This window comes from Cupressus sempervirens, chromosome 7 (genome assembly GCF_028749045.1).
Source record: "Cupressus sempervirens isolate cs-2001-9-10 chromosome 7, ASM2874904v1, whole genome shotgun sequence".
Taxonomy (NCBI): Eukaryota; Viridiplantae; Streptophyta; class Pinopsida; order Cupressales; family Cupressaceae; genus Cupressus; species Cupressus sempervirens.
In genome coordinates this window covers 806,678,088-806,701,602 of record NC_143124.1, presented here as the reverse complement: position 1 = coordinate 806,701,602, position 23,515 = coordinate 806,678,088, and the positions used below count along the sequence as shown (strand labels likewise).

Below are 23,515 nucleotides of genomic sequence, written 5' to 3'. Positions count from 1 at the left end.
TCTCTCATATTACTGGTGAAGAATCCAACTCGGGGAAGGACATTTTCATGATTGAAAAAATACTTTAAAAGTCCTTCAAGGGGGATTGAATTCGATCAAACTGAAGAGTAAGGGAAGAATCATGGCCAAAAAGAGGAGACTTGGTAGGGGTATCCACTAGTGAACTATTTTAAGAATTAGGTTGACAATTTGATGCAAATGAGACGTTAAATCCAAAAGGAAAGGGATGGGGGGCAGAAGGGTCTACATTCATGGAAAACATGCGACTAAATTTTGTGGGACTCAATGTAAATAAAGATGGATAGAGCATTGGTTCATGAGTCAAACCTAGCAAAAGAGTATGCCACTTGTTGGTAGGTAATCACGTTAAAATGTTCTCATCAATATAGGCTTGAAAATGAAATTAAAATGACATAAGCATATGTCAATTTCATCATTTCACTTAAATTATTTTTTATAATCTCTCCAAAATCTCACATTTCATTAGATATATTCTTCCTAAACTTTAATTGCACATTATGGTCTCCCTTAAACATCACATACTAGGGAAAAATTAAGCTTTAAAAAACAAATTAACGTTGACTATTTAACACTTTTAGCCTAGGAATGAAACCTTAATGTGTGATGTTTATGCACATAATGCATTATACATCAAACTTAGAATCTTATAAAAGTTGTACCTATCTAAATTGCAATATCCTACGCTATTTTAAAATAAAAGAATATTTATCATATTACATTAATAGTTACATTAATAGAAATAATAAAATAGAATCTAATAATAAAAAAAGAGTTTTAGAGATTTTTCTATTCTTGATACGAATTTATATTCTTGTAAAAGTCACAAATTTAAAATTTGTAATTTGAAAAAGAGATCACAAAAATGATAAAAGCAATTATCCAATTCATAAAATAATTTATATCCAAGGTGCTCCGGAGATAGGAATTTTAGGGCGACATTCAATCAAATCCGTGCGGAGCGTTGGATGGATTTACCCTAAACACGGAAGCAGAGATGCCCTAATCCTTTAGGGTCCGTTTGGTTCGTGGAATTTAAATAACCCAGATTTCTACAAAGCTTGGTTTAGTCAAATCAAGGTTTTGCATATCTTCATTCCGATTTTTGGGATTTTACTGAAACTGTTTGTTTCACTCGGAAGATGCGTGTGGAGTGTGTAACCTTGGAGTTGAAGGCAAATTTCAAAAAGTAGTCCAATCTATTGTTTTTACACTCCTTAAAAAACAAAACCAGGTTTTGATTTTCAATTCCTGCCTGCTAGTAGGAATTTGGAAAACCTGGTTTTGAAGCAAAATTGGAAGTTGCATATGCTAATTCCATTTTGCAAATTTTGAAACAAACGCACAAATTTTCAAATCCGGGTTTTGAAAAAGCCAATTCCTGTCATCTTCCACGTACCAAACGGACCCTTAAATATTGAAAACCTAGCCTATTTTGGGGATGTTCACGAGCACAATCCGCTGGTTTGTGATGAAAATTTTCATGGCGTTCTTCTACTGACTGAGATAACTCCGTGTCTTTAATCCTTCGCCCCATTTTATAGCGGAAAATTGTGATTTTTCGCTATAAATGGGGCAAAGGACTAAAGCGGCGATTAAATCAGGGCTACGGCATTTCTTGTACAAGCGCGACACAGATTTGTTAGTACTTCTGTTTTTTAAATATTTCCTTCTGTTTTTCGTCCTCTGTTTTTTTCTCTTGTTTTTCAGTGGCGCGGTTCGGTTATGACTGATATGTTTTCAGTATTTTTTTTTCGGTCTAAAATTAATTATATTGCTTAAAGCCGTGATCTTGTCGTTGAAATTTCGCGTGTAAAGCTTGAGAAGCCTAATGGTGTGTATACAGGGTTTGATTTTCTGCGGAACCTGGTTATTTCTCAAATTTGATTTCTAAATATTTGTGTATATTATTGCTGGACAGAAGTTATAAATGGATGACATTATTTTATTGTGCACAATGTTTATGATTGGGCGGCGGTCCAAATAAATTCTCAGGGTCGACTGTGCACATAGGATATGAATGATAGGCAGATGCAATTTGTTTTTGCACAATTTTTTAATGATTTAATGGCAGATCCAATTTCTCTTCAGAGTCCATGGGAAAGTAAGATCTGTCGGCAGATCTGCATAAGTTCTTTTTCAATCGGATTGTGTACAGAAGTTATGTCTGATCGGCAGATGTACGCAAGTTCTTTGTGAATCGCCATAGCTCAAAAGTTAATTATTAATTAGCAGATCTGCACACGTACTCTTTGAGTCTAATTGTTAGACAACATGTTTCAGATCTGAACACCATTGCTTTCGACTTGATTTCCTTTGTTTAGGGTCTGCAAGACTTAAAACGGAGGATGATCTATTTTTTTTATTAGTTGTATTTATTTATTTTATTTTTCAAATATTGCCTAGGACTATAGCTGAAATATATTCGATGTAGTTATTGAATTGTTTTAGGGTACTTGAACAAATGCGACCAGAGAACCTGTAATTTCTGAACTTGAAAATGTATTGAAATCATTCAACAGAGTAGTAGAGTAGTATTAAGAGCAATTTCATATTTTTCTGTATAATTAAATTAAGCCCATAGGCTTCTCCTATGGAGGGAACCCTCCAAAAAAGGTTAATTATTTGTCTCATGCCTAGTCATCTCTCACCTATCTCAGGTTGCTTTTTCGCATTTGTTGATTCCATTAAACGTATTATTCATCACTTTTCCAGTTGCATTAACTTGTTATTGACAACAAAGGTGCAACAACAAACACCTTAACAGGCAGCGATACAACAAGATCCATAATCACACCTAGCGATAATAACTCAACTTTGAGTCTTTCGCATCAAAATAAATAGCAATCAAGCTTAACCCAGGCGTTCTTAAGTTTAGTTTGTTGGAATTGCAGAGGTTATCCGTGGAGACGTGGGCCTGGGTTAGGGCCTATTGCGGAAGGCAAAGACATTATTTGTCTCATAGAGACACATGAGCATGAGGGATGTAAGACCCCATTGTTTGAAGGCTACTGGAAGATGGCAGTGTGGAATGAGGCAGCAGGAAATGGTAAAGGTTATGGAGGTATAATGGTTCTAGTAAAAGAAAAAGAAGGTCGTGTCATTCAGCTGGAAAAGACTGATTCTAATAAACAATTTATATGGCTCAAAATCGTGGAAAATAACACTCTTCTCAGGATTGCAGCTTGTTACTTTGCTCCACAAGTATCTAAAATTTATAAAAAGTGTGGTTTAGAGCACAATGACCCTTATGCTACGTTAAAGAAAGATGTTGCTGTTTTTTCACAACGTGGGGATGTCCTTCTCGTTGGAGATTTCAATGCTAGGACAGCAAATTGGCAAGCAAGTATTTTCAGCTCCGAAGTAAATGATAACCCTATTTGGCTCACAGAAGAGAGAAATCATCCATGGGATAGAATATCCGAAGATGCTAAAGGCTGCAATCATTTTGGGGAAGAATTGATCACTTTGTGTGGCACATTTGATCTAATAATCTGTAATGGTTTGGCTAGATGGGCTAAGTCGGGCAATTTCACTTGCAACACATACAACGGGGCAAGTGTGGTAGACTATGTAATTTGTTCGCAGCATTTGTATAACAATATTGAAGAAGTTGAAATTGGAGAGCACATTTGGGATCTCAAATTAGATCATAGACCATTGTACGTAAATTTGTATTGGGCAAAGGATAGACGGATTGGGGCAAAAATCCAAGGCCCTCAACACCCACCTTCTCAGGGCAGAATTTTGTTAACTTCAGAAAATAGTAACACTTTCAGGGCTACTCTTGAGGAACTTTGTATGGGACACCCTATGTATAAGCATGGTGTTAATAGTCATGATTTATCAAATCTGATTCACAAGGCTCTTTCAAAATGCAAGAGAGCAAAAAATAGAAAATCTGAAACTAATTGTTTTCCAGCCAATGCATGGTTTGATAAGGAATGCAAGAGGGCTAGGAGAAATCTAAGGGAGTCAAATAAAACTAACCTTGACATTAAGACCTACAAACAGATCCTAAAGAAGAAAAAAATCGATTTTATGTCCACAAGGAGAGAGGAGCTAATTTTCTTGGGCAGAAATAACCCCAAACGTTTTTGGAAAGAACTCCAACCAAGGAGGAAGCAAACTGAAAATAATATTACTGCCACCCAATGGTTTGATTATGCTAAGAAACTTTATGAACAAGAGGGTGGAGTGGGACAGCCACCTTTGGTCAATGATACCACAAATATTTTTACTGTGCAAGAGATAGAGACAGGGATTAAGAAGTTGGGTGGAGGCAAAGCAAAAGACCTTGTTGCGCTTCAAGCTGAATATTTGAAGTGGGGTATGAAAACTCTTGCACCGCACATCACTGAAGTCTTCAACAAAATCTGCCAGGAAGGGTTTCCGAAAGATTGGACAATCAGCCTTGCAATACCACTTTTTAAGAGTGGTGATGTTAACAATCCCTCCAACTACAGGACTATAATGATCAATCCCCTCTTTGCTAAACTTTTTGGCAGTATGATAGAAACTAGGATCAGCAAATGGGCAGAAGAAAATCATAAACGTGCTAAAGGGCAAGCTGGTTTTAGGCCAAAGCACTCGACAGTGGATCACTGTGTCACTCTGAGACACATTATTGAAAAAGAGTGGGAGAAAAAGGAAGAGGTTTTTTGTTGCTTTGTTGACTTCAAAAAGGCTTTTGATACCATTCCGAGAGACAAGCTTTGGTTGAGGATGGAAGAATTGGGAATTCCTAGGCATCTCAGAGCTGCTGCTCATAGGATGTACGAAGAGGTGAAAGTCAAAATCAGAACTTCAGATGGCATTTCAGAATGTTTTAGGAGCGATATCGGGGTCAAACAGGGCTGCCCTTTATCCCCTACTTTATTTGGTTTATATATTGACAAACTGGAAGAGTGGTTAAACACGCAAGAGCGTGAAGGCATTCAGCTAGGGGAATTTGTTATAAAGCTACTCCTATATGCGGACGACCTCATTTTAATTGCCAAATCTGCTTGTGGTTTGCAAGACCACCTATCTTCTCTTGAGTGCTTTTGTAGAATGGTGGGGATGCAAGTCAATATCAGCAAAACCAAGGTTATGATTTTTTCTAATAATAAAAAACAGCATCAACATGAATTTTATTACAATGGAAGTGTTCTCGAAGAAGTTGCGGAATATAAATACCTTGGCATCGATTTCAACAAAAAACTACGCTGGTCTAGCTGCAGGTATAAAAGGACATTAGGTGGATAGAAGGCTTTCTACGCTCTTCAGAATAGGTGCCGTGAAGCGGAGTTGTGGGATTGGAAAACTATTCAAACCTTGTTTGGTCTTCTTGTGCTGCCAGTTGTTCTTTATGGGTGTGAATTATGGGCCAGCAGCACTACTATAGCACAATGGAAACAAATCGAAAGAATCCAAAAGCGCTTGATTACAAGCAAGTTTAAAATTAAAAGCACTGTTCCATATGACATCATGCTAAGTGAAATGGGGGCTGCGCCTATTGAGGCACTTGCTATGGTTCGCCTTTTAAGCTATCTAAAAAGAATCGAAAAAATGGAAGAGGATAGATGGCCGAAAGTTGTCTTTAGTGACACACTATGTAAGCGAAAAAGGACATGGATGCAACAAAACATCAAGTGGATGAGTAAATGGAATATTCATTTCAATATGTGCCCCACAAGTAATAAAGAAATAAAGGTCTTTGTTATGGAGAAATTCTACAAGAGAAATTGGGGAAGTGAGATTGGGAGGAAGAAACTATATTATATAAATGAGTTCAACCCCACTTGTGATCAGCTCGAAAAAGTGTACATAGGAGCCAACATTTCTTGGAGAGCTAAAATTCTTATTGCTCAGCTGAGAACCAACTCTCACCAACTTCATTGTGAGACCGGGCGTTGGAAGAGGCCAAAGGAGGCTTGGGAAGAGAGAATTTGCAGATTTTGCAATTCTGGGAAAGTGGAAACTGAACAGCACTTTATTCTAGAATGTGAGGCCTACAAGGATAGCAGGGATAAGTTTGCGGATACTATATGTGACAGTTCTTGGCATAACCTGTTCAACGAAGAGTACATTGAGCAATTGGGGGGGCTCATCATTAGTCTACACAAGAGGCGAACAGCGCTACTTAAGTCTGCTTGAGTTGTCTTGCTGTCCCATAGGCTATTTTTGGCCTCGTGGACGTTAAAATTTTATCTATCTATCTATCTTTGTGAATTTTAATATAATTCATTTTCTTTCTGCATTTCTAATGACTTCCCATTCATTCTTTTGAACATACTACTTAATTTTTAATACCTAAAACAAATATGGTAGAAATCTTTGAACAGAGTTTCATTTAACTTTGAGTTTCAGTTGCCATTCATTTAATATTGGTTGGAGTAGAAATCTTTGAACAGAGTTTTACTTAACTTTAAGTTTCAGTTGCCATTCATTTAATATTGGTTGGAGTTGAGCTGAAGTTCAAAACTTTGTTCAAGCAAGTCCTTCAGCCTACCCAGACACCTGTTCTTGCTGGGCACACGTTTCTGATGAAATTAAAAAAATTAAATTCTAATATCATTGAGGTGTTGATTTTTTTTCTGGAAAAGTATATCCAGCAACAGTTCTCCTGACCGTTGGCATGTACATGATCTGCAGAGAGATTTAAATGGCTCACACCCAACTGCCAATTTTCCTGATTTCATGCGATGGACTCTTGACAGTGTTGCTGCACGGTACAAACTGCAAAATCTTTGAGTTTAGTATTAGAGGTGGCATTTGCTCTCTATTTACGTTACATATGTCATGCCAATTGTAGTTTGCATTCAAATATGAAGGGTTGGATGACATGTCAACAGCGGTAGTCTCCAGAGTAAAAGTATAACTGGCCCCCTAGTATGGATATAGACACACTACATTGGATCAGAAGCTCTTCATTGCCTTTTGAATTTGTTTACATTTCCAGGTTTTTATCTACTTTTATTTCGATGTTTTGCTTTCCTGTGTCTTTTCTTTCCAGCTTAGTGTTTTGTTTCTTGCATCTTTTCTCTGCATCTGCCCTTATTGTAACAGTTTTGCCTTCTATTTATTTTTAGTGGACTAAGAATAGATCTCTCTGTGCCTGGTTTTTAATTTTTTTCTTTCAATACGAAGTAATTTATCTGGTTTTTCATTGACCTTTTTTTTATGACAGTTTGACAATGATTTTGGGTAACTGTTTTTCTGCGTAATTGTTTTTCAGCTCGGTGCACTGCTGCTGTAGGCAGCCAACAGTCGATCTCCTTACCGTGGAACGCTGTGTTCTTGCTATTATCTGCTGATTTGTCAGCTGTGACTTCTAGGGATCTTTGATCCAATATCAAAGCCAAAAAAGGTATTTAATTAAATTCGCAGCTATTTTTTCAAATTTAGATGTATGATTTTATCTCCTGACAAATAGATAATAGATCTGAGATATGATCAGAATTTATGAAGATGAAAAAAAATATCATAGAACTTCCATTCTATATTTTAGATATTGTGTTTTTGCTTCAATGCCTATAGAAGATATTGTTATGCAACTCTATAAGGTATAGAAGATATTGTTATGCAACTCTACAAGTTAGGTAGACTCCCTAGCATTTTCTAATAGATTGAAGAAAACCATGAGATATATCATATCCCTGAAAAAAAATGGCTTTACTTGAGGGCAGTATATCACGGATCGGATTATTCTTACCAATAAAATTATTCATACTGTGAATTCAACTGTAAGGTATAATGATTACGTTAAGGTGTTTAATAGGCATATGATCATGTGGTTTGGAACTTCCTAATATTCCAAGTAATGTTACAGTTTAGATTCTGTGAGCATTGGATTATAATTATTAAATTTGGCATCTGCTCATGTTGGTTCCAACATTGGGAGATCCATGATCTCCATGCCTGTTTGTTATAATGGCACGGGCTATGAGAAAAGAAAATACACTCAGTAATAGGAAATGCCTGGGTAAGAGGCGGAAAATGAGGATCTTATTACCTATTCGCAGTTTGTTCATGCAGAACAAAGTCAGGGGACGTTGTCCATATAGGAAGCAAATAATGGCCAAATCATCAACAACAAAAAACCAATCATTTTCTTATTCAACACCAAAAAGACTACTCAACAGAGGATTGTAGCCCTCCGGGGCTCCTCAGTAGGTTTCCTTCCTGCAATACATATTGGCCTTCTTATCTTTGAGAGATTTGAATATCCAAGCATTGAGGCGAGGCACTAAAAAAATGTAGAATTACGGAGTCTTAAACAAAAAAGAAGCTTACGCAGGGGATATGTATTATAATGGGCAGTTCAGTAACTTTTGCCATGCCTATTTACGTCATATCTTGCCTCTTATTACACCCAAAGGAATTAAATCTGGAGAGTTATTTCAAATACATAAATTGTGGGAGGACCCTAGGATGAGATCCCGGTGAGGGCAGAAATCTGATGGGGATCTTAGTCTGATGATATTAGAGAAAAAAATAATTTAGCTATGTTAGTTTGAAAGATGTACAAATGTCTAATCGTCACTGGTGTCAGATAAATCAACAGCCATTTGCACGCACTACTTTTCAATCCAATCCAAGACAAAAAAAACTTAACTAAAGCAAAATTGCAAGACAAAAAATAATCACACCCTAAACATGAAAATATAAGAAACGCCAATCCTGAACACGAAAATATAAGAAACGCCAAACCCTGACCCAAGAGTAGAAACTAGATCTAAGCCAAATGTCTTAGCCGTGTCAATCAGAACCTGTTGGGATACAAAACAACATCAACAATTTTCACTGTCAAATATGAATAATTATAAAAATTCCACAACCAAATTAAAAATTTGTCTTTTAAACAATTTGAAACTTAGGGCTCTAAAGAGGAATAGATGGAGAGTGGATGTTCCTGGTAAGGATTGCCTTGATAAAACCAAAGCTTAGTTAGGTATGGCGACCTTTTTATCATATATTTATGGACATTAAAATAATCATGTGCTATTTATGTATCTTTTTATAATATGGAAAAACAATTATCTAAAAATAAGCTTTTTATTTAATCATAATATTTTTTTATGCAAAAAACTACTTACTATTAAGTTGATAAATATAGTATTGGCATTGTTGGGGTGTGAAAAGGAATAAAGATTGTTTAGATATGGGTGGAGGATGTCTTGATAGGAAGATAGGTTGGTTAGGTATGGAGATCTTCATATACTATGTTCAATAAGTTTTTATAATAGGAACATTTTTTTATGTATTTGTATGGGTAAACCTTGTAAGATTTCTCATAAAATGTGAGTAGTGCTCTTATTAGGAGTTCATTAGTAAATCTTGTGTATCACAAAGTTAAAACGACTTTGTTCGTCTCTTTGCTGTAAAAAGAGAAGTAGATAAAATTGTCAACAAACAAATGACATTCCTAGTTTAGGTAATTGAAGAAAGGAAAAGTATATTGAAGAGAGCGAGTGAAAATGAAAAATGTACCATACCAAACTGAGAGCTAGAACAATCGAGCTTCTTCTTTCTTTATAATAATATTGTAGGGTTTTTTTTTTTTCATTTTGCAAAAGCGCTCAAAAGAGAAGGCAAGTTCAATTCGAATGCCTTTTAGGGATTTGACCCAAGAGATGGTTGTAAAGGTGAGGCCTTGTCTTTCAGTTTTACATGTATCAATTGTGGCCCGCTCTAGGGTGAGGCCTTTTGATTTGTGTATAGTGATAGCCCATGTAGTGGCTAGTGGTAGTTGGGTACGGTTGCCTCGGGTAATTGGATGGATTGGAATAGTTTTTGGGTTGTTGACATCCCATAGTGGGCCATTGTAGGTATCAAATGTAATAGTAACATATGTTGGCAACTCAGGAGGCTTAGAGGATGGGGCATATACAATGTCCTTTACTTCATCAAGAGATCCATTGACAATACCAGCTTGTATCCATAGGTTTGTGGTAAGCATGACACGTTGGAATTTACATAGGAGAACTTCTTATGAGAGCTGGTCATCTGTATAAGTTTCGGCATATTTGCGTTGTGTATTTACAGCTACACAGAGTGCAATAGGTTTGAGTTCTTAGTTCCTACCTATGGCAAGAAATCTTACGGAACCGTTAAGTTTCATTAAAAACTATGAAAAACTTGTTATTATCCAATAAAGTTAAGGAGTTTTTTAACCTTCAAACTGTTTTCAAACACTTGAATTTTGACTGTATTTTTAAAAGTTAAAAAATATTATTTATATGATGTCTTATTAGTTCTTATTGAAAAGGCAAGGAGTAAAAATCAATTTTAGAGTAGAAAATTAGGAAAAAAATTGTGGAGTAGTTTACGAGCCAACATAATGATGCAAAGTTATTATTAAATGTTTCGTCCTTTTAACACAGAGAACATTTAAGATAGTAGGTCATGTAGAAAATTCTAGTTTGTTCACCTATAGGTGTAGAAATGAATTTTTTTGAGGGAAGCAAGAGATGCAATATTCTGGAAGTGGAAGCGCTTCTCACAACAACTGCTCTATTTTTAGTTTGCAACAAGTTATTTTCTTGCGCAAAAAACTGTTTTCTACCTAAATGTTGTAGCATGCTCTGCATGGAAACGTTGTGCTTGCTGTTACTAAGTTTTGTGGCTGGAAGGCCTACATTTTTATTAGCTAAATTATTAGCAATGTTGTTTTTCACCTGTGGAATACTTATGTAGTTCTTGCCAATATAGTTTATAATTTCAAAGTAAAGTTCTTGTTGATATAGTTTATAATTTTAACTAGAACTTTTTTGATATTCTTTGACCTTGGGAATGATGGACTGTGCTAGTAGTATAATCTGCCTTGGTGTTGATGACCGTTTCAAGGTTGCTAATCAGCAGATCAAAATTGATATCTGAAGATGTTGGTATGATGTAATGTCATGTATTTTGGAATGTTGATTGTATTTTGTTCATCTCAATGGTTGCTTCTTTAAATGCTTTCGTGCCTTCTTCAATGTGATTTGCAAATTACAGTGGTGATGCATAGCATTTGCCTTTCTTCACTGGCACTATACAATTTTGCCACCAAATACAAAAAGTTGATACAATCTCCTCATGCCCAAACCACCAACAAGGGCAGGAACTATGGTGCAAGCGCCCCTTGTTTTTATTATGTAAAGCAACTAGTTAATTTGTGGCAAACAAATGTATTGCTTGGTTGAAGTCTGCTTGCTCATTTGGTGGTAGGTGTTTGTTCGTGTGCACTATTAGTAGTTTCCAGTCATCCTCGGATGGTTTTGCATTGTGCATGTTTTGTAATGCATGATAAAAATTTATTTCTGTTGGGTCGCCACCGTCTTGTCTAAAAATTGTTTGCGATGTTACAATGATATTAAACTTGAACCAAAAATTTTGAGTTATCATGTGTGCTACATAGATAGGTTTGTCCATAATAGGTGGAAGTTGTGCGAGGTCTCCAATTAGAATTATACATAGACCCCCGAAAGAAATGTGTTGTCGATGGGGAAATGCCTCACGTAACCTAGAATCAGTTGTAAGTAGCAATTTCAGGCCTATGAAACTCATCTCATCGATCAGAATATATTTGATATTTTTCATGTCTTCTTGGAAAGTTGTTGACATTTGTCCTTGTAGTGGTTTCATTTCTCTAATTGGTATCTTAAGGGCTGCATGTATAGTTGTTGCATGTATATTAAATGAGGCAATTCATGTTGGTGCAAGAACTAGGATAGGAGTTGAGCCATATGGGGAATTATTTTGGAGAGAAGTTTGTATGCAATCAATTAGATATAACTTGCATGCTCTTGTTGTGCCTTGGAAGAGCATGTACAAATGTTCAATATAACAATTGGCTATTAAATGGTCTAAAATTAGTGAAAGGCCCAACTGTTGTTTAGGTGACAACTCGTAGTTGTGATTGAACTCGTGTTGGGGGGTGAATAGCTTGTTGACACATCTTAGTTTTATGAACAAATTGGTTTGCATCTTCATGCAATTGTTAAGGAACATTGTGACTTTCCCAATTGTGATTGTTGTCAAAATCACGTTTTCCCAACAAGTCAAGTTAATTGAAGTTCAAAATATTGGAAAAAGACATGAGAAAGAAGTTCACACTCGTCCAATTGTGGTGGGTCTTGTAGAGATAACTCGTCCTCACTTTCATTATCTTCTCCCAAGTCATTTTCAGTCTAGTCTTTGCAATCAATATGCTAGACATTATATTTAAACAATGACACAACGTTCCAGTGAGTAATGATATCTTCTTTGGAAAGACCAATATCTGTTGTGACAAAGCTGAAATGTTTGTACAAACGGAGCTCTCACTCCAACAAAATAGTTCAAAATTGTCAGAGTCTTCAGGTGGAACCATATAAAAATTTGGGAAGACTGGACAATCACTTTGTCATCTCTAAGACGCCATTTGCATCCTTTACAATTGACAGAATATGTATAAGACCTAGCTGATCAATGAGTGAAAGTAGCTCTAAGTGAGTGGGGCACTTTACGTGGGCTTGTATGTAGGTAGATTGTATCACATGTCTATCAACAATTGGTTCTATGTTTGCCTTCCATATAGAGAGCATATGTGGATTATGGATGTTAACCCTATCATCATTGCGTGCGAGCTCATATGACTTGCAACCTGAATTGTCACAAAGCAACTATGAATCGTCACATTCTTTGCAAAGTGCTTTATACCTTCATTCTATTTGGTGGTCTTTTTTTTGCAGGCAAGTCCACTTGGTGCATTTGGTGTGTCGTTGAACACGATTAATCAATTCTTCATAGTCAACGTGTGGATTAGTAGCATATATTGCAAATGTGTTGAGCAAACATGTATCATCAATTGGGTCCCTATGAATAACATTTTCAATATCACATTTGGATCGACAGTTCCAAGCAATGACATATTGGTCGAAGAATTATTTGACCTTTTTTACTTCGATAGGGTTTCCCCAATCCAATGTATCCATATTGGGTGCATTTTTTATCCAAATGGACCCATGACTGTGATCAGACCCTCGATTTTACCACTCATAACAGTTGGGGCCCTATGAATAACATTTTCAATATCACATTTGGATCGACAATTCCAAGCAATGACATATTGGTCGAAGAAGTATTTGACCTTTTTTACTTTGATAGGGTTTCCCCAATCCAATGTATCCATATTGGTGCATTTTTTATCCAAATAAACCCATGATTGTGATCAGACCCTTGATTTTACCACTCGTAACAATACCAATAATTGACTGCACCCATTAGTTTCTCAATGACCTCTTCACAAAAGATTGTGAAATGTTGATGTAGGTATAACATTGTTGAATGGGGGTTCCTAATCACATTATGTATGCATTGTTTGTTGTTTAGATTGGTAAATGCTACATTTGGGGAAAGGACAACATGTAAGTCGGGCCATTTTATGTCAGTTGCACTTAATGTAAAGAATAATGTGGGAGAACCTATTGGGGTAATCAAATCTGTTAGATTTGTGCGATGTTTATTCCAGTAGGAGTGTGTACCTTGCAAGGTGGATCCAAAATGCATTACTTCTTCAACTAATTGACAATCAGTCAGGTTTGTTAAATGAGAGTGGAGGTCTTCTATAGTGGAAGGTATATTATCATCAATTTTGTTTTTAATAAACACTGATGCTAGAGCTTGGCTATGATGGCACATTATAAGGTTATTGAGGAAGTATCTAAAGCGTGGGTGTTGACCAAACCTATAGTCATGGAATTGCATAAGGTGCAGAGCATATTCATGAAGTAGCACATCTCTTGCTCGGGCTTGCATGGATTGTGCAGTTCCATTTGGGAATAGAGTAGGAAATGCCATATCAAACAATCCCTTAGTGGTGTACTCATTAATAGGCATCGAACTGATGTGGGACAGGTCGAGTATAGTGTTCGGTTTGTAGTTGAGGTGCAAAGATTCCTTCATGATTTGCAACTCACGTTGTTTGTTTGGTAGACTAACCATAAATGAGGTAGACTTTTGTGTGAATTGTTCGTGGTCGATAGGTTCTTTTTCAAGGCCATTGTTGGTTGAATGTGGCTCGTCATGTTTTCTATGAAGCGAGCGAAGCATTTCAGAGAGGTCAATAGTAGTATCTGGAAGTAGCAATAATGTGGTCTCATTGATTAGCACATCACTACAGTAAGGGTCATAATTGATTTTGTATTAAAGTGCATTGTGAACATGACTTTTACACACATAACAATCATAAGCCTTCCCATGTGTATTATTAAAACATCCAATTCTTGAAGTCTTTGTGGAAATGTTTTTGCAATTAGTTTTATATCTTGGGGGAAGTTGATTGTATGACCACTATATTTGTATTGTCCGCCATGGGCATGTGTTACTTGTAAGATTGGATTCACATGTGCAATGAGCATCTCTTCTACTTGTGTGAGAACTTTAAGAATGTTTGGTTGTTCAAGTGGGTCCATGTTGTTTGCAAGTGAGAAGCGATGAAGATCATTCTCAACAATGCATCTCCTACAAGCTAGGCCTTTGTTAAATGAGTGCACAAACATACCTGAGTAGTGCTCATTACATATATGACATGTGTGTAAGTTGGACAATGCATCTATCCTAGTTCTAAATGACTTAGTTGCCTCTGAGAAGGAAGAGGACACATTCAAATCCATGTTGGTAAGTGAGAATGGATGCGGAACCCTATGTTGTGGAAGGTTTGTTTGAATAGATGTGCATGAAGAGCTTGCATGGGTGGTTGGAAACGCTTGCAAAGATGGATTGCTTGGTTGACTTGATGGTTGGTGGAGCGGTTGCATGTGCTGGAGTTTTCGGCGAGCACTTATTTACTCTTTATGATGAGCATAATACAAGCGCCTTCTCTTGCGAGATTGCAGTCGATCAGGGCTATTGAAGAGTGAAAGGTTGTTAGAAGTTTGTACAAGTGAAAGTCAAGGTGGAGGGGTTTGTGTAGAAAGAAGTGTTGGAACGGGTGGAATGGCCAATTGATATGTGGTGGTAGTAGAAGGATGGGAGCATTACTGGAGTGTATGAACAAGAGAGGTGTGGGAGGAAGATGCATGATGGATACTACATTGCACACTAATTTCAGCTCTATGGCTAGTATAATACAACTGACTTCTTTCACGAGATTGAAGATCAACAGGGCTAGTTAAATTAAGCCATCCATCTACATCATGTTGATTTGAATTTATTTTTTGTATTCCATAAAAGAGACAAAAGAAGTGATCAATAACTTTGATCCTTGATACAATATACAAGTGTAGGAAAGTATGGTAGCCACAAAAGTATTTGTTATTTTTATAGCGAGCTATAATGTGTTACAATTAATCTTGGGTAATTAACGATTTACATGACAACATTTTCTTGTGAGAGTTGTAGGATAAAATTTATAGTACTAATCTATTTGGATGTATAATGAATTGGTTTATATACTACATTATATAATTGTAAGCTGCCAAGAAAGCAACATCCTAAAGCTAAACATAAACAGGATGAATATTTAAAATGCCAAAGTTTGTGGACTTAAAAGTGTGCATATTCAAACAAAAATGAGTCACACAATTGTCTACAAGACAAGTATCAACTTCAGTAGATGCTTTAATAAAACCATAAATAAAGAGTTATCTCTAGGTTTAGTTTATGTAACAAGTTTTGAAGGGGCCTTGAAACCCTGCACATAGATAGAAGACATAGAAGTGGAAAAAATAAAGTGAGTACAAAAGAAGAAATAAGTAAAGAGGTACGTATAAAAGTCTATATGATAGTGGTGCTAGGTAGCACTTGGAAGAAGCGAAGGAATGCCTTGTAACAAAAAGTTACATTCATCAGTAAAACCAAATCGTGTCACATCAACAATTGTTTATTTCAAACATGTTTCATTGTTGTACGTTTCCATGTGGTTTGATCGGGTAAAATGGAATTGACAGTACTGTAGATTTTTAATAACAAAGTCAATACAATGTTCATTTTCATGGTTGAATTGTAGCATATATAGTTCCTTTGCAGGCATCCCAACGAGTTTAGTTGCAGCCTCATCAAAAGTTGTTGCCCAAAGACCACCTGTGGGGTCTTCAATCTTGACTTGAAGATCGTATCTATAGTTACATTATGGAAAAGTAGCTAGACACTTTGAACAAGACCAATGTCCGTCAACATTTTGTTTCTACTATTTTTTTGCATTGTTTCCCCACAATTTCATTGGGACAAGCTAGATAGCAGGTAGTTTTGGCCTTAATGAAAACCAAGGTTGCTCTAACAATGTTGCATACTGGTTGTAATGTGCGTGAAGGTTCTTCAGTGATAGATGAGTTGGTATTTTGCTTGAAGATGGTGGATGGCCCTACAAGGTGTTTTTGGGGTAGGAGGATTTCTGGGCCATTTGATGCAAACCAAGGTTATAGTTCCTTTGTCTCATTGATACCAGGATTGATAAACAATTGCAATGTTGCCAATGTATTGACCACCTTACTGTAGTATTCAATGACACAACTATTTTTTATAGCAAGAACGGTAACCTTTTGTAGATGGTACATTTCTTGCAGTTCGTTGCCTTCCTTTTAGGTTGTTTTACCCAACAAAGTTACAGTTACAGTAGATGAAGAAATATCTATAAGTTTGAGACTCCGTCTAAGGACCTCAGTTGCATCACTTTTGTGTTTTATTGTAGAGGAAGGATCAACACATATAACAATTCTAATGAGATCAAAAGAAGAATTAACATTTTGAGACAAGATATCTAGAATGTGTGTAAATGAGAAATGTAGTGTTGGAATTAAGCAATCATCTTCACAACGGTTGGCCAAGGAATCATTAGTCAATGTGATTTCTATATCACTATAAAGCTTATTATAAAATTTGTTGGCACATTTGATAGTACCACAAGACAATGTATAAACACTTCTAGGTTGAATATGTTGGAAATGGAGATCTGCTATTTCATTAAAGCAAGTGACAAGAACTTTAGTTCTGTCACTGTCAGCCATATCAAAACTAAACATGTGCTCATTTCCTTTGTTGTTTTTTAAATGTTGGATATCTATCTTTACAGTAACATGACCTTGTATTATCCATTGTGGTTGGAAAGGATTCAAGCTTCCAATAGGAGAAATAGTAGTGGGTGGAGGTTTTTCCATTAGGGATGCATGCAAGCCAAACATCAACTTTGGAGGAGTTGGTGGAATAGATGTGAGAAGTTCTTTTGCATTTGTCAATGTATCTAAAGAAGGTCATTCCTTTTCTACAAGTTTCTCAGGTTCTCCAAAGAAGGTGGGGTCACCAATTATTGCATGTGTCACAGAGGAGACTAGTAGTTTGGAGACTGCAATCCACCTACACAAAAGAGAAGATTTGTATGTTAATTATTTTGTGTACTTGGATGGAACAACGAAAAATGGTTTATTGTAAGAAAGATTCTACAATAGGTGGTTTACCTTGAGGAACAAATGGTAGGAATAGTAAACCAGTAAGTTGGGTTATAGTTGTAGACAACTAAATTTGATTACATTGCTTTGGTAATCCTATTTAGTTATCTCTAAAGACATCATTAATTAAATTCCTATTTAATTAATCCTTTGCCATCCCCTAGCTGATTAATTTAATTAATCATCTATAATCCTAATTGATAAATCAAATAACCAATTATTTATCAATTAAATCCTATTCTTCTATCTAAATCCAAAATCCCCATTTATTAAATAAACCTATTTGATAAATAAAACCCTCAAATCTAATAACCCTTAACCTATCCTAAATCCCCCTTTTAGCCTAATCCACCCCATCCACCCATACTAACCAAGCTTAGCCACTAACTCATCCACCCTCATGAATGCCATCCACTTGCAAATCTCTAACATCCCTAATCTAATCTTAAACCCAAGCTTAATCCACTTCCTAATGTTGTCACATTCCCTAAGCAAGCTTAAGACTTTCTTAAGCCAAGGAAAGTCAACAATCTCAACTCCCTCCAAAATATCCCAACCACCCAACAATGAATGCTCTTACAAAAGCCATAAAGACTCTTACAAGCTCTTACAAGCCATAATGAAGGGTCTTTATGAAGATATTATCCTTTGAGCCTCCTTTATTGACTCATCCTTCCCCTTTCTTCCATCCACTCACCTTGTGACATGTGTCACTCCCTGATTGGTGCTAAACAAGCACAATCCATGTGCTCCCTTTTGAGTGCATCCTAGCCCTCCTTAAGCTTTCATCTTTCCTTCCATCTTAGCCCTCCATCCTTCAAGCCCTTAGCCTATAAATTGAATCCCCTCCCAAGCCATTTCAATCACAATCCATTAAGTAAAGTTATAATGCCATTTTGAAGCCAAATCCATACTTTTGCATGCATCCACACCAAAAATCCCAAAAATCTCCATTGAAGCTAGTTTGAAGCTTGAGCATACATCCCAAATCCTATCAAATAGACTCATCCCTAAATCAAGTGACTATCCTCATTGGGAGAGCCATTCCCTGGCTCATATTCTCATGAGGGTTTCACTTTGTCTCTCATATATGTTATGTCTTTTATGCTAGTTAATGCTTTGTTTTCTTAATAGATTAGTATTACTTGCTAACATATTTCTCATATACATTTTGGCACGCCCGTTGGGACCCCACTATGGGTCATTTAATCATCCATTTTCATCTATATGTTGTTTTTTCTAACCATCTAATGTTTGTTGTTGTTTGAGTGTGTTGTAGGGTGTTTTGCTTTTTTTTGCAGGTTAAAGAATGCACTTAGGAAGAAGAAATACCATCTAAAAATTCGAAAATAGCAAAAAATTAAAAAAAATTTGGAAAAAATTCACGTTTTTCAACTTTTTTCGCGTAGTGTCGTCTGCGCAGTTCGGCGTCTGCGCCTGCAAACTGTCGTCTTCGCCGGCTACTTTGTCGTCTGCGCAACCAAATTGACGTCTTCGCCTGGTTTTCTGTTGTCGACGCCGCCACTAAACTGTCGTCTGTGCATCCTCAACTGTCGTCTCCTCAGATCCGCATCTCCGCGAGCTACTCTGTCGTCTCCGCAACTGTTTTGTCATCTCTGCCGCCGCCAACCCAAATCCGCATCTGCGCAAACCGGCGTCTCCGCTTGTCACCTATTTTCTGTGCCGCAAATTTGACCTGTCGTCTCCGCTCTGTCGTCTGCGAATACTAGCGTCTCCGCATTTCAGCGTCTTCGTAGTCTGGCGTCTCCACTTGATAGACTGTCATCTCCGCCTGTTGATGTTGCATTTCTGTTTTAAAATCTTTATTTCCGCACTTTGTAGTTAAAAGAGTATAAATCAAAATTTGACTTTTAGTGGTTCCGTAGGATTTAAACCATTTTAAGCATTTTTACGCATAGGAAAAACAACAAAAAAAGTTTTAAAAAATTTTCCCATAGTTAAGCTTTCCTTTTGGAAGATTTTGGGTGACTAATCAATTTTCTTTTTTGTTTTATTGCAAGTTGGAGCAACTTTCTGGGTGACTAATCATGTTTTTTAGGTTTTTTGTGGAATGAACTTGCATGTTTAAACACATTTTTCCTTTGAATGTATGTTGCTCAAACACAATCTTGAATGCAATGGTTTAAAATCAATCTTTCTTGGAATGCATGCTTAAAACAACAAATCCAATCTTGAATGCCAAGGATCAATTAACCATTGCAATATCTCACACTTCCAATTTGGGCTTAAAACACTCTAACACAATCTTGAATGCCTAACAATCAATGAACATTGCATGGTTTTGATGCATCTCAATGACGCTCGCTTTTCTTATGTTGACGAATTCTTGATTTCCATTATGTTGACGACACTGTCAAGTTGGAATGAACATTGCATGCCATAATCACGAGTGTCTTCAATCATAGCTTACAAAATTTAAATCATCAATTGGAAAAGAACTCTGCTTTTTAGTCCAAGGTCATCCAAGTCTTCTCTCCCCTTGTCGTCTTTCGAGGCTATCTTTGGTGCATAAGATTAGGATCCAAAAACTTGTTTCTTTTTTTAGGAGGCCTGCTTGGGGATTTCATCACCCCTTGGATGACCTCAACTCCAGTGTTCCGGTGGAGTATAAAGATCGGGAGGTGAATCGAAAGACACCTCTCTTGGAATCAAGATTTTGTCACTCGGGCTAAGCCTCAAAGAACTTTATACCCTTGAGAAGTGAAAGAGGAGAAGTGGGTTACCGCTCCTCTCGGCTATGTGACATCTTTTTGGTTTCATCTACGGATATGGGCCTCACGTACCTTGCGTATATCGAGGACTCCCTAGCGAAACCAAATTTCATCCTTGTAGAAAGCTTCCTAGGATGATGGTGTGTTTGACGTGCTTGTTCCAAAATTTTGTCTGCTTGTTTGTTCATAGCTTTTGAATGAATGTTTGCCAACTTTGGTCAAAAATCTCAAAAAAGCAGAAATCTCCCAGCTCAAGGCATACTTAGCGTAGTCACTGCCTCATCAGAAAATCATCCAAACTCCCTTAGTTCTCTGCCTTAGAACAATCCCAAATCCAAAGTCCATCCAAATCATCCCCCCCAGCCAACTAGAAACCCAATCCAAAATCACACCCAAGCCTTTAAAGAGTTGTTGTCACTCTATTAGAATTTGCTATCCAATCAATCTGACCAATCCACTAGCCTCACCAAGGTTATCCCTTTGACAGAGCTTTGTCTAGGGTAATCTAGCTTTGTCACTTGTTATCCCTCATCACCTTGAGCTAAAGGTTGGGATCCACAAGTGGTCAATCTCGTGTCATGCCCATAGGATCATTAGTCTATCCTTAAGTTGACACAATCTCCACCAATCCAGCACATAGGAAAGCAAAACTCTCACTTTTTGATAGCATGCCCTTGAAAGTCTTCCATCCACAAGAAAGCCAAAAATCTCTAGCCAATCCTCCTTAGGTCTATCATACAGCTTTGAATTTCCCTAGGAAATCCTTCAACAGCCAATCCAAAATCTGAGCTTAATCCAAATCCGACCATGAGCTTCTGTGTTCATCCATATGCAAGACCCCATCCCCATCAAACTCATCGTCAAAGCATGAAGTACCAATCCTATCATGATGTGTTTGGTCGTATTGTCCTTGCTCCTGCCACCTCCTATTCCAATGATGATGAAAATCTTGCTGACTATGAAGGGTATCCTGAGAGCCTTAGAAACATTCCACCAACCATCCCCCAAAATCCAAGAGTTATTCCAAACTATCTAGTCATGCCATCTGATATCCCAGCTTCTCCTCCATCACCCAATCAACCGAGCTTCCAATCTCCCACCCCATCACACTAGCTATTCCTGTCAATTCACCTCCACCTCCGACACACAAGTCTCCAAGGAATCTCCCAGAGAAAATACAAGAAAAGCAGCCTCCAACAGTCGATAAGCCATGTCATCTATTCCAACCATGTGAAGTAGTCAGTGATGAAGCTTCCCCATCCATAATGTCATCTCCATCTCCCATAACTATCATCCCCATACCATCCATCAAATTGCTTAAAATCCTTCCACTTCCCGCAAGCACCAAAATCCCACCACCTGTCAAATCCCTTCAAATCCTATCCACATCACCTCCAAGCATTTCCCAAATCTCCCATAATGACCCTTATGCATCCATCTTCTACTCACCCATCTCCACTACTGAATCTCCCATCTATCCATCCCCTGCCTTTGAAGAATCCATCCCTTCATCTCCTATTGCACCATCCACTCCAATCCAATCCTATCAAGATCTTTCCCAAAAGCATGTTGACATCCCCCAAAGCATAAACGAAGATATCATCGTATCATGTCTTCCATCCATTGTGCAGTCACCATCCCCTCCATCTCCAAAAACTCAAGCCATACCTCCTCTACTGAAGGATATCTTTTCATCCCATAAGCTAAATCAAGATCCTATCCTACCATCTCCTCCGCTCCATGCTTCCATCTTACCACCTATCCAAGCTATTCCACCATCTATAATCTACCCTCTTGGTTCACTTACATTCATCCATGGTGGCCTCCTCTCAGCAGAAGAATTAAGAACAGTATCTCCCCATTGCAGTACATCTGATAAAGCACTTCCACCATTTTCTGCAAGCAAAAAGTATCCTCAGCTAGTTCAAATGCTCAATCGATGGCATTATCGAGGTCAAGGTTTAGGGCCACAAGAGCAAGGAATTAGAAAGCCTATTATTGCACAAAAGAATCCAGGATTTCATGGTCTTGGATATGTATCCAAAGGCTCAACCCCTAAAGGTGTTGGTACACCACACCCCCAAACAAAGCCTATCTCTAAGCCCACCATGCCAGCATCCCATCACTCCTTCAAGAAATCTTATATCATCCCCCCTCCACCATCTTTGCAACCTAAAACAACCTACCATATCCCCCCTTCATCCGTTAAATCCATTTTGGGTCCCTATGTCCCAAAATCTACCATCCTCCATCCTCCTATCAACCATCATTCAAATCCTATTCCCTCCATTCCTATGCAAGATCAGCAAAGGCACATATCAGGGCACATCATCCATCATCATCCCCCTACACGCTCTTCCATATCCTCTCCATCTCACAAAGCTTCTCCTAACCATCTTCCCAAAGCTTACCACAGCAATACGAATGCCAACTTCAAAATGCATAAAGCTAAAAATCCACATCCTAGGGAATCATATGTCTATTCTAAAAAACATACTCCAAAAAGGCAAAATCCAATCAAAGAATGCAAAACAATACAAAAGCCTATGAAAAGAAAATCCAAAACCATATGGATCCCAAAGAAAAAAGTTGAAACCCAATGCATAATGGCATTCACCATTGCTAATCCTCCATCCAGTGACTTGTATCCCCCATCTCCTAACTCCATCTTGGGTGCCTATATCCCCAAGCGCGCTTCCACAAATCCACCATCAAGCCCGCATCTACCATATATCCCCCATATGCTCTTTTCACACCTGTCCCAACATGTGCCAATGTTGATCCTGCAAGCATCCCCATCTCATGCTCCTTTCCAACCTTTTCACCCCTCCATCTCCTACCATCAATCCCATCTAATCCAATCTATTGCATAAATCACACATCCGGTGTACCAACATCTAGCAACAAAATTGAACATTCCAATAGCTAGTGAAAAATCCTAAGAAAAAAGCCAAAAATAGCTGAAAAAAGCCAAAATCATTCCAGCCAAGTCCAAAGTCAAAAAATCAAAAAAATAAAGAAAGAAAAATAAAGCGTCCATTGGTGAAAACTTGGCAATTCAAGCACCTTGGACAAGTACCATGATGAAAACTTGGCAAACAAGCGTCATGCGTAATCCCGCCATCCCCAGCTTAGCCTATCACCCTCATGCTTTTGGTCATCTCTTGACATCCAACTCCATCTTCCAATCTATCCATTTATCCTCCATCCTTCATCTTCCATCTCACACCATCCACTTATCTCCTACAGCTTCAGCCAACCATCATAGCTATCATCCATCTCCCTAGCCCCTTTAGCTATTTCCATCCTAGCTTCAATCCTATCACATCCATTGTAAAGGCCTCCTTCCACATGTCATCTTCTAACTAGGGGCAT

At 37.5% G+C, this 23,515-nt stretch overlaps 1 long non-coding RNA gene across 5 annotated transcripts in view; it reads left to right on the top strand.

Annotated features, from left to right (window-relative positions):
• Positions 1–1,434: 1,434 nt before the first annotated feature.
• Positions 1,435–23,515, top strand: part of LOC149549839 (uncharacterized) — a 78,688-nt gene continuing 56,607 nt past the window's right edge. Inside the window, exons 1-3 of one of the 5 annotated variants that reach the window (XR_016354146.1) lie at positions 1,435–1,659; positions 6,655–6,731; positions 7,238–7,369. This is a non-coding gene — a long non-coding RNA (uncharacterized LOC149549839). Of the gene's footprint in view, positions 1,660–6,229; positions 6,732–6,814; positions 6,962–7,237; positions 7,370–23,515 lie in introns of those variants that run through there. The other 4 variants (XR_016354149.1, XR_016354148.1, XR_016354147.1 and 1 more) reach the window with 4 other exon arrangements.